At 37.6% G+C, this 5,523-nt stretch overlaps 1 long non-coding RNA gene across 1 annotated transcript; it reads right to left on the bottom strand.

Annotated features, from left to right (window-relative positions):
* Window positions 1-356: 356 nt before the first annotated feature.
* LOC112077185 (uncharacterized) lies at window positions 357-1,920 on the bottom strand. Its single transcript, XR_011478078.1, has 3 exons — window positions 1,388-1,920; window positions 758-1,102; window positions 357-557 (listed from the first exon to the last, which is right to left on the bottom strand). It is a non-coding gene; the product is annotated as an uncharacterized lncRNA (long non-coding RNA).
* Window positions 1,921-5,523: the final 3,603 nt, after the last annotated feature.

Genomic DNA, 5,523 nt, shown 5'->3' with positions numbered 1-5,523 from the left:
TTATGGATGGTGTATCTCTGTCCAGAATGTCTCATCGACATGTTCTTGTATTTTGTCTTGTACCAGGTGTATTTGTCCACAGGTGGGTTGGCATCACTGCTGCAGGTCAGAGTCACTGAACTGCCCTCCACTATTTCACCAGAGGGACTGACTGACACTGAGGTGTTCCTTGGGCCATCTGGATAACAGACAAAGTAAGAAAGTAAGTAAGTATTTAGAGCTGTAAAATCAACAACCATTCATCTAAATTAAATAGCAGCCCTATTTCATGTCTGTTTCACTAAACATCAACACTGACCAATGATGTATTGAATGATTTTGACAGACTTTAAAAGTGTATTAGTCACACTCACACACTGCAGGAGAAATGATGCCTTTTACAGCACAGTAGAAGCTGTCTTCAGTTTTAAAGTAGAATGTGTACGAGGGGGAGGAGAACTCTTGTACAATCTTACTGTTCCTGTACCAGATGTAGGTGGGGTTACCAGTCAGAGTACAGGTGGTGCTACAGGTCAGTGTCGTTGACCACCATGTAGTGGTCACCTTCACCTGCAGGTCTGAAGTAGATAACAACATTAAAACCATCAATGACCTGTTGTCTAGTTGAAATGAGGCAGGAGTGGACATTCTCAAATCATCAATTCAGACATTCCTATTATACCATACATTCATATTTATATTATTTCAATACAAATCAAGACAATTTTCCAGAAACAATTAAACAGATTAGCATTATATATATATAATATCACAGTACCTGTAACAGACAAAGTGACTCCAGGGATATCAAAATATTTCCCTCCTGTCGGATCTGTTATAAATCTGAACTTGTACGTAGCTGAGTCACTCTCTCTCAGGTTTGTGATTGTCAGGGTGTGTCCATTCGTCACATTGCTAAGGTACGTCACACGACCTTTGTAGTCTGGGTCATCACTCAGATTTACATAATCCCCTTCAGCATCATTTTTTGTGAACCAGAAGGTTGATGTGACTGTACCACTGGGATATGTGTAAGAGCAGGACATCTCCACTGTTGACCCCTTCAAGGCACAGATACTCTGAGTGGTGTATTTCACTCTCCAGCCATACTGACCCAGTACCACTGAAACACAGTTAGACATCACAAGGACGTTACATTAAGTTCAAGTTCTTTTGACTCACATTAACACTTTGTTCCATAGTTGCTGAGTTGAGACATAGATACTCTTTGGTTGAGTGTGAATGGAAACCACAGAAAAGCTTCACTCAGTGAGGTGTGAAAGACAACTGTTTAAAGTGAAGTGGAGACGCCAAATGTGTCGCCAGTAGAACATAAAAATGGTTATGCTTTTAGAACTATCTGTAGTTTGACAAACTGGGCAACTAAAAGATATGAATGAGACCATACCTGCTACAGACCAGAGAAAGACCACCAACACACTTCCTGCTGTTCTCAAGGCCATTGTTGCATCTCCCACCCTGCAGTCTTAGAAACATAAACAACAACTCACTCTATAGCTGGTGAATAACTCCACCTGATACATTGAAGTATGAACTGTAAATGGGGTACAGGGCCTCATCACTGAAAATGAACCAGGCTCATATTGTGTTGTATTGTATTGTGCTATATGGTTGTCTATGTGAATACTGTCTGTCTGTAAGTCTATTGCACTATGTATGTAATGTGTGTGACGTGTTGCATGTCTGTCTACATCTGTCTATTTAAGATGATATGTAGTATGATGCAAAAATAATTTCCTAATGGATACAATAGTCATCACCATCATCATCATCATCATCGTCGTCATCACCACCATCATCATCATCATCAAAAACAACAACAGCAACAATCACTTATTGAACAGATGTGTAGTACTGCAAACAAACATTTCTACATTGATTGTTCTGAAGCTGTTTTATTCTCAGAACCCCAAATATAGGAGGATAAATCTTCAATCCTCTACGGTCCGTCAAGCTGTACAGCAGCCTAAAGACTGACCACCAGGCTCAATGACAGCTCCTATCCTCAAGCTGTGAGGCTAAAATACGCAATGTACTCGACTTACCTCCTCCTCTCCTCCTACACACATCACACAAACAACACCAGCCTATAACACACCACATCACACACACAACACACACACACATCTATCACCACAGCTTGTAAGAACGACTTGGGACACATTCTCCAAAATTCACGATCCCTACTTTATCACTATTACCTTAATTATACACCCCAAAACCTATTAACACCAAGAACCGAACCACCTAAGCTCCAAACCCTAAAAAAAGCTAATATCTGAACAGGTAACAAACTGGATTACATGACTGTATAGTAGTCTGGAAGAATGGATATTAATATTGAATTTTATTATACCATGCACTTTAACCTAGCACTTATTTTTTGAGCACTTAATCCCTTCATCTCTTGGTGTCACGCCCTGACCATAGAGAGCTGTTTATTCTCTATGTTGGTTGGGGCGTGATAGTGACTAGGGTGGGTCATCTAGGTGATTMATGATTTATGTTGGCCGGGTATGGTTTCCAATCAGAGACAGCTGTTTATCGTTGTCTCTGATTGGGGATCATATTTAGGCAGCCATTTCCTCATTGTGTTTTGTGGGATCTTGTCTACAGATAGTTGCCTGTGTGCATACCAGTAGCGTCACGGTTCGCTTGTTCTTTATTGTTTTGTTTGGTGAGTTTCAATTTATGAAAAGATGTGGAACTCTACGCACGCTGCGCCTTGGTCCAATCATTACGACGATCGTGACACTTGGGGGGGATTATTTATTTAATTGATCCAGTTTGCATGTTTTATTATGATTGTATTATGTAGATCAACACTCCTACACTGAGACACTTTATAAATACTGGCCGTAAAACACAGTTTAAAACTGAACAACAAGTAAAATGATACATTACCCTCAATTATATGACTAATGACTAAAAACAAATAACCCCAAACTATATTTCAAGATATTGTCACTTGAGTGAAGTGAAGGAGGGAGGTCTTGTACAGTGAGTCAATTTGCTGTCAGTTAGTGTGAGTTCTGTGGTTGACACATATTTAACTGCCCTTATACCTCCTCTTTAAGTCATTAACATGCATGATGACCAGACCAGTACATCAGAAAAAGGATGTTACTGTATTTCAATAGAAATTGTGCAACAGACTGCATATCTATATGTACTTTTCTTAATTTGAGGAGTGGGACTTCATTTTTAAAAATAGCTCAATGTGTCATATTTCCAACGTGATATTTTGACTACACAGAGAACCATTTAAACAATGTGTCGACTACAGAGGGCTTGATGCGGTTGCTAGGTGATTTGTGACACACCTGCAAGCCCTCTTCACTATTTAGAATGTTAACAATTTCTTAGAATGTGTTGTCTTGTCCTTCTGAGTTCTGTATATACAGGTCAAAGTTCCATGATGTCATTCAATTAGAACCCATTCAATTTAAAACCCATAACCATCAGATGAATCAAAGTGATACTGAAGGTTCCACTGTTCTAGACTAGACCTACTGGCATCTCAACATTACTGCACCATCCTAATAATAATGTCCTCAATAATGTTGGGCTAATAACAACATTACAAACTGGAAATACATTAGTTAAATTAGTGAAAAACTAAACTGTTTACTTGACAAAGTCTGTTGTGTATTACGATATGCCACTATCATATTCTGTTACACTGTTGTGTATTACAACACGCCACTATCATATTCTGTTACACTGTTGTGTATTACAACATGCCACTATCATGAGTGTAGGTATTGATATTAACTGACCTTGTCACTAATAACAGATTAGTGTTATTACAACATACGATTTATCTCCATATTCAAGTATTTGCCATATTTAAATGTGCTATTTAGATCCACATTATTTTTGAGTGGACTATATTATTTATTATTAGGGATGAGATGCTACAAATGTAATTTTGTGATATTAAATAGTAATGCAAGTAGGGAGAAACTTGTTCGAAAACTTCAGTTTTTGATCTAGCTAGGTGCCCAGTAAGAGAGGAACTATCTAGTTACATAGAACATCTCTGCCAGTTAAGTGGAGACCAGTAGGGCTGAGCTACTTAGTCTAAGAAACACTGCAATTTTTAAATGGTTTGAAATACCCTTTAAGGAGAAACCCCTCTGAGAACACAAATTGCCTTCTTAACTATCTTTATATGTGAGAAGGATTGCCACGAGTTTTAAACCAGCCATCTTTCTTATATTATCTTGAGGAGCGCGAGCTCGTATAAGACCACATATACGACGAAGAGAAGAGGTCATAAGCAAAAAACTTCTCTCTTTTTATTACATACTGCTCTCTTTTAGTTAATGTGTAGAAGATCAGCAGAGGTTTACACTGTAGAACCTCTAGTCTTATGCAACCACACATGCCAGGATAATTTATGAACTGCCTAGATAATAGAGAAGTCTCGCATTCCTAGAACACTGCATAATCCTGAAACATACTCCATAAGTTGTGAGAATTCCTTAGATCAGAAATACACTGGAACCGTCCTAGTATAATTTAACAGTTGAGGTGATGACCCAAAATATGGACAGGAGTCATTGTCTTTAATTCAGTGAATATGGGTTCTATGTTAAATTAACTGCATATTGTAGAACTCTCTTGACCGTGTATATACAGAACTCAGAAGGACAACACACCATTATTTAAGAAATTTTGAACATTCTAAATCAGATTATAATGAGCGGCTTTACAGGCGTATGAATGTCATCAATATTCATCCTAGCATACCACACCATACCCTCTGAGGCAGAGCTCTACGATGGTTAATATAGTTCCTTGTGTGAAGTCATAAAATGTTACTACTTGTAGGAAATTATAACATTTACATATTTAGGTTAGGCCTACTTTCAAATGAAAGTAAATAGATAAATACAATTAGATAAAATAGCAGATGCTTGGCTACAATCTATTGATATGATGACTTTCAATTTTTCAAGCAACTTTCCCTTTTCTGACTTAGTTGTCTTGGTTTTCATCATTGTCTATTTAATACTTATATAAGGTGAATTATCAATGAGTCATGTAAATACTGTATGTCAACCACAGAACTCCAACTCTCAAACTAGACAGATAATTTGACTCACTGTACAAGACCTCCCCTCCTTCACTTCCTCAGAAGTACAAATTATCTTGAATATAGGTTGGTTATTTGTTTTATAGTCAATTCATATTAAATTGAGGGTTATAGGTTAAGGTTAATCTATTTGACTTCTTTGTATATGTTTGAGTGTTTTGTGTACATCTAGAGCCAGTATTTCATAAAGTTGATCTCATAGGAGTTGTTATCTTATACATTAGTGATGTAGAATTTTAACCTGATCGTAAATAGAACTTTAGCAAACAAAAACAAATTGTAGACGAGCATGGTGAGATCTTCATCTCCTTGGTTTTTGTGTGGTGGTATGGGTGTTCCTGTGTGCCTAGTCGGCATGATAGTATGATGTCTGGAATGGTGGATTTTCCCTTTTTCTTAAAAATCAAGAGGTAATCTTGTGG

Source organism: Salvelinus sp. IW2-2015, unplaced genomic scaffold, assembly GCF_002910315.2.
Source record: "Salvelinus sp. IW2-2015 unplaced genomic scaffold, ASM291031v2 Un_scaffold4361, whole genome shotgun sequence".
NCBI classification, from domain to species: Eukaryota; Metazoa; Chordata; class Actinopteri; order Salmoniformes; family Salmonidae; genus Salvelinus; species Salvelinus sp. IW2-2015.
Note: the sequence above shows the minus strand (reverse complement) of the source record. Positions and strands in the feature narration are given on the sequence as shown.